The 6861-nt window shown below is 36.0% G+C and overlaps 1 long non-coding RNA gene across 1 annotated transcript; it reads right to left on the reverse strand.

Moving 5' to 3' along the window:
- Positions 1-4839: 4839 nt before the first annotated feature.
- Positions 4840-6632, reverse strand: LOC104600137 (uncharacterized). Its single transcript, XR_735632.3, has 2 exons — positions 6441-6632; positions 4840-6344 (listed from the first exon to the last, which is right to left on the reverse strand). It is a non-coding gene; the product is annotated as an uncharacterized LOC104600137 (long non-coding RNA).
- Positions 6633-6861: the final 229 nt, after the last annotated feature.

Genomic DNA, 6861 nt, shown 5'->3' on the forward strand with positions numbered 1-6861 from the left:
CCCCATTCCTAATTTGGGGCACAAATACTTTCCCTGTCCCGACCTTGCCTTTGCCCCATCCCTATTTAAGATTTGAGAAAAATTGCCCAATTTGGGGCAGGGCAGGGTAGGGCCCCAGTTTTACAAGGAAAATTGCCATCCTACAGTTATAATAATTTTCTATAACTAGTTAACTAACAGTAAATTAAATAACAATACATTATAATATTTTATGATACTTTCCAAAAAATTATTGAAATTACTATTGATTAGTAGTAATGTATAGTAAATTAATTATTTACACTAACAATAAATTATTTACTTTTTAAGCGTAAACTAATTCTATTAATCAAAGTAAATGTAATTATGGTAAATTCTATTATTTTTAATTAAAAATAAACCATTTGTTGTTAATTAATGTAAAATCAGGTATGATCGAAGTCAACCAAGTGGTATAGACCGGTGAGGATAGAGTTAATAATTTTTTCTAAATTATTTAATAATTATTTATTGAAATAATAATAATGGATTGTAATTTAAATAATTATGAAATAATTTCTAATAGATTAATTTCCCAATTTAATTTTCCTAAATTTTTAATAATTATTTAGTTGAATAATAATAATGGATTATTATTTAAATAGTTTTAGATAATATTTTTTTCATAGATTAATTTCTTAATTTTTTTAATTGCTTATTTAAAAAATAATTATGGGTTATTAGTTAATGAGTTTCCCTAAATTATTTAATAATTGTTAACTAAAATTATTAGTAAATTATGCTAATTAGTAATATGTTTTATCAATAAATTATTATTGTAAGAATTTAATGAAAATTTAGTAAATTACAATGATTAATGTAAATTACACTAAACATTGAAAATTTGAACAGTTATTAATAACAAAAATTATTAAATAATGGATTGTTTATTAATTTTTGGTAGATTATTAAATTATTTAATATTTATTAAATAATGGATTATATCTGAAATAGTTATTTCATAATTTTGGTAAGATATTTTCCATAAATTTTTAATAATTTTCATAACTAATGGACTATTTAACAATAATGGAATATTCCATGACTATATAGGAAACGAACTCCCCTTATCCCCCTCTCTTTCCTTGATTTGGAAAGCCAAATCTTAATAAATTATAGCCCTATTTTTATGGGAAAGTGGAGAGAATATAGGGGAATTAGAGATAGAAGTGAAGGAGAGGATAAAACATATATTGAGCTAATCAAGGAGAAAAGTTTAAGTTGTTAGAGAAAGTAAGAGATGTGAATTGTGGGGGGAGATAGAGAGAAGAAAATGGAGAGGAATGAAGAAAGGGGGTGCTAATTACAATTTGGGAGTGGTGGGAAGGGGGAGAGGAGAGAGAGAGTAAAGGAAAATGTATGATTGGGGAAATGGAGCAAGGAGAAGCAAGGTGAAGTGATCCATCTTACTATATATATATATATATATATATATTTGATTCTATTCAAAAGGATTTGCATTCAACTTGTAATGTGACTTATGGGTTCCACTAAAGTCATGAGAATTAACCCATCATTCATTATAACTAGAATCTTTTCGTGGATCACTAGAGAAGGATCTCTATGCCAAGTATGGGGCTAGTATTTTGATATTTTTTGTTCATATGTTTTGATCAATTTTTTTTGACACACTGTGGGCTACTACACCCAATGTTTTAAAAACCGACCTAGAGGCCGAACCGTTTTTTCCTCCAGGTCGTGGGTCACTGGTTCGACCAGCCGGGTTAAACAATTCAGATCATACCATGTCATTGCATATATATATATGTGTGTGTATGTGTGTGTGTGTGTGTGTGTAAATATGTTTTAGATACATTATATGTATTATTTTATATTTAATTTATGTTTTTATTTTTTTATTTATAAAAAATATTAAAATTGCAAATTGAGGCCAAAAAAGGGGGTTTCGTGAAAATAGCGAGGTCGGCGCCTTGGGATACATATATCTCGAAAAAAAATACCCAATTGGACATCGGAGTGCAAAGTTATGGCCTCTAGATTTCGGGTCACCGGTTTGACTGGCTGAGTCAAACAGTACAGATCGTGCAATGTCTTTGCATATATATATATATATATATATGTATTATTTTATATTTAATTTATATTTTTAATTTTTTATTCATAAAAATATAAAAAATGCAAGTTGGTGCCTTGGGACACATAGATCTCAAAAAATTACCCAAAATAAAAAAAAATCACCCCAATTGGACATTGAAGTGCAAAGTTAGGGCCTCCGAAAGTTTCTATGTATTGAGTGTGCAACCCGCGACCCGGTCACCAGGTTGAATGGGTCAATGGTCGAACTGATTGAGTCAAATGGTTATTAACCAAGTCAACGGTTTTTTACCATCTGGTAAGACTAAATTGAACCTAGAATCCTAGCTGAATGATGGTTCGAACAGCCAGGTCAAGATAATTTTGTTTGAAATTTATTATTTATTTAGAATATCTAATTTAAGTTTGTTATTTAACATTTATTTTGTAATTGACAGCCTATCTCATACCAAAAAATGGAACCTACACCTTCGAGAGTTATTTATTATTTAAATTAAAAAAATTAAATTAAAAGGATTATGGCCCTACATATTTTGAGGTGAATGCTTTTTCTTTATAAGTAGTCGTGTATAGGACAATTAATTTGATCTATTTTGTTTGACAACCGTACTTAGTATGGCCAAGTTTTTTATTGATTTAAAAGATTAAATCAGATTTTATTTGTAAATTGTAATTAATAGTCCATTTTATTGCTTTGAGATTCACTAATACTTAAGTGGGTAGTTTTTCTATTCAACAAATAGCCATGCCCTTCTTTAGAGAGTGGAGTTAACCTTAGAATTAAAGTGAAAAGTAGAGTTTCCACTTTTTTCTAATAGTGAGAAAACCACTTTTAATATCCTATTTTTTGAATTAATAAAAAGTTATGTGTCTAAACAGCGGGCTCCAGTCTGACCACGTTACTTTAATAGATATGGGAAGAGGAGAAGCCGCGGACAATCAATTTTTAATTTTTTTATCAACTTAAGAAGGAAGTGATGTACAGGTCAAAATGCGGTAGGCACTAATAAAGGTATAGCATATTGAACGAAGTGATGACAATCTCCATGGACCAAGTAATTTGAACGTCAAGAGTCAGGTCCATATCAAATTTCATAGTTCTCCTAACTTTGCTGATGGTAGGGCTGGGTCAACCTCTAATCTTGGTCTTTCCTCTGCAGAATGTAGATATGGGCCCAAGCCCATTCATCTGAATTTATTTTTTTTTCTTTTTGTCGAGGGTCTTGGTGTGTCTAGGTTTATTTTATTTTATTTTTTTCTTTTCTTTTGTGGTTGTTAGAAGGTGTATTAGGTTTTGAGTTGTTGCTTCATTGTTTCAGGAGCCTTCGGTGGCTTTGTGGTTTCTGTCGAAGAATTATGACCTTCGTCCACTAGTGGTTTCTTTGTTTATGCCGATTGTAGAGGCCTTACTCGATCACACTCCTGGTGCTCAGCTTTCTTAGTTTGTTTCTATCTTTGTGGACTGGTGGTGTCTAATTGGGTTTGGTTTGTTTTTGTCAATTTTATTGGTATGAGTCTTGGGTTCTTTGTTATTTGTTCTTTGTGTCTGCTTCTTGTAATTTGAGCATTTTCAATGAAGAATTGCCTTTCCGCATAAAAAAAGGGTCTGTCCTAGAGTCCATGTTTAGGGTTGGTCTTGGGTTGTCCCTTAAACCCCATTGCTTTTTTGTAGAGAGATTTAATGGAGGAAGGATGTTACAAACATTAAGTAGTTGAGTACTTGAGATGTTGGTGTCAAAAAGGGGGATAAGTAGATTGCATTCCACCACAGAATTCTGAATTCAACTGCGGACTAATAATAATTCAAAATTTTTAACACCTCCAAAGTAGTTGAGTTCACTTGGCATCCCTCCAATTCAAATCAGCCCCCCACAAGATTGCTCCCATAATGTCCCACAATACATTCCCATCGTGTATTGGGAACATCTCCTGATGATGACATCACCAATTCTGATATTATCATCAGGAGATGTTCCAAATACACGGTGGGGATATACTGTACGATGTTATGGGGGGCTGATTTGATCTCAAGCCAAAGTTAGTGGACCTCACATAAACCTTACTCTCCCCACCCCTTTACCAGAGAAAATTAAAATCTAGGAGGTCCATACGAGCATTTAGGTAGGAGGATTCTTAGCCTCCCTAATATAGATATAGATTTGTGACTATGGGTTTCTTTTTGTCTTTTTATAATGGACGTGCCCTGTTTATTAAAATTGTGCCCCAGTAAAAAATAAGGCCAGTTTGAGAAAAGTACAAATAAAAAATGGTCAATAAAAAACCTGTATACAATACTTTTAAACCTTGGATTTTAAGGTATTACCCAGGATAGGTTTAAGGCATTAAGACATTTACCCTTTTTTTAATATTCATGTGACTTTTCTTATTCTATGATTGCCATATAAAACTGGGCCTCAGATGTTATGCATGATTGTAATGTCTTGTGGGTAGGTTATTATGATAGGAAATTCAGAATTGTTTATGTGTACGGATCTATTACCCACAAGAACGCTACCCACATGACATTACAGTTGCACATCATGCACAGGTGCATGGCTATAGTGTCCTGTGGGTAGTCATCCCTGTGACCAATTCAATTTCAATGGTTTTCACAACCAAAAAAAAAGCTAAAAGACTCAAAATAGCTTAAGGTTTCAAATTTTGACTTAAACATACCCTAATCACATTTTAGTTAAAAACTCTCCAAGTTCCGATGGATGGATCTGAAGCAATAATAAGATGGTGGATCAGAGCAGAGGAAAAAAATTTCACAAAACATGGCTACTTTACTGGAAAAAAAAAATGTGTCCTACTTTGGTACATTTGGAAATGTAGATGTCCTAAGATATACCAAAATAAAGATGAAAACATGGTGGACCTAACAACAAAGTTCTATTGGACTATATAAATGTGAATCACAAAAGCAAAGTAATAGCTCCCAACAATAAAATAAAAGGGTTAAATGGCACCTCCTAGAGAGGGAACCATTAAAATAAACTTTGATGCATCCCTAAAATCGAATGCCTCATGTTCCTTGGGTTGTATAGCAAGAGTTCACAAAGGGTAGGTTCTAATGGCAAAAGCGTGGCGGATTGACATCTCCTCCATCATCGTAGCAGAATGTTGGGCAGCAATGAAAGCACGAAAGATAGCATGGATTGAAGGTGACTCTAAGATGGCAATTGACTATCTTCTCCAAAAGGATAAGCCGCCTTGGCGATGCAAACAACTCATCCAGGACTAATGACCGGCTTGCTAATTTGGAAAATCAAAATGTAGTCTATTCTAGCGATGCTCCTACATATGTGTTATGGGAGTCCGCGTTCTGTGCATCCGTGGGTGCACTGGACGCGTGAACCTGCGAATGAGAAAACGATACGTCGACCAAGCCAATGTTAATGCCCGTTTGAGCGTCAACGTGGTCTGGTTGGTTCAATCGGATGATTCACGCGGAAATGAACCGGTTCGTGTATATACGAACCGATTTGGAACACAGACAAAATTTTTCGATTTTTTTTCCCTTAGAGTTCCGGCCATTGATCGACGGCCGCAGTGAAACCTCTGGCGGCGATGTATTCTTCTCTCTATGGAATTTGATTTTTGGTTTTTGAAGCCCTGAAGAGGCTAAAGCCCTAATTTATAAATCCATCCAGAAATTATGGCCTGAAGAAGCCGAAGTCCATGCCATCGCATTTTCATGGGCGATGATGGAGGAGGAATAGAGGGTTTGCCTCTGCATCAGAGGCATTGCCATTCAGGTAGTTCTAGGCGCTAGTTCGGGGCGACAATGGAGGAGGAATAGAAGGTTTGCGGCCTCTGCACCAGAGACCTTACCATTCGAAACACTAGAAGCACTAGGTGCTAGTTTGGGTTTCAGACGGCGTAGTGTTCTCGGTGGCAGTCTGTTCGGCTTTTCTTCCAGTTGACAAGGGAGTGGAAACACCAGAGACCTTACCGTTCAGGCACAACCTCCTCTTCTTGTTCTTTTATGCAACACAGAGAAGAGGTCTTCTTCTTTTTCTTTGCACAGCCACACGCCCAACTGCTTGCTTGTGATTGTTGTGCTTTCTTCTGAAATGCTTCTTTATGCTGACGAGATCTCCGAGTGCGTGGCAAGGAGCCGAGTGCGTGGCAAGGATCATGGTGCAAGCAGTTGGGTTATGGGCAAACAAACACTCTCTTTCGAACCTCTAGTGTCTCCCTCTTGAGTAGCTTCCACGGCACCTTCTGCCGGTGCAAGTGCATCTGAAGGTTCTAGTCTCTCTAAATCCCTGATTGCAGATCTCACAAACACAGTGGTCAGAATCCAACAACGAGAAGAAGAGGAGAAGAAGAAGAATGATCGCTTGCCCTACCACTGGAGTTACCTGTATGGAGAGTAGAAGAAGAGAAGAGGAGAAGAAGAATACGCCACCGCCGGAGGTCTTTTTGTTGCCGTCAATGAACCGCGAGAGCTCTATCGCCGCTGATGGAGGAAGGGTTTGGTGTATGGGTAGGCTTCGGTGGAAGGAGCTCTCAGGGAAACAGAATGGAAGAAAGAGACCCTTTTGTCTCAGACCGGTTCGTTTCCGCGTGAACCGTCTAATTTAGCCGATCAGACCACGTTAACACTCAAACGGATGTTAATGTTGGCCTGGTCGACGTGTCACTTTCTCATTCGCAGGTTCATGCGTCCAGTGCACCCACGGGGACATATGTGGAGTTCTTTTTCTTAGGATCCATTTGATTGGCAGTTGAATTTAGAATTGGAATGGCCTATTTCTATAATCTTTGGTTTAGACATAAATG

This window comes from Nelumbo nucifera, chromosome 5, assembly GCF_055504915.1.
Source record: "Nelumbo nucifera cultivar China Antique chromosome 5, China Antique-T2T, whole genome shotgun sequence".
Lineage (NCBI taxonomy): Eukaryota > Viridiplantae > Streptophyta > Magnoliopsida > Proteales > Nelumbonaceae > Nelumbo > Nelumbo nucifera.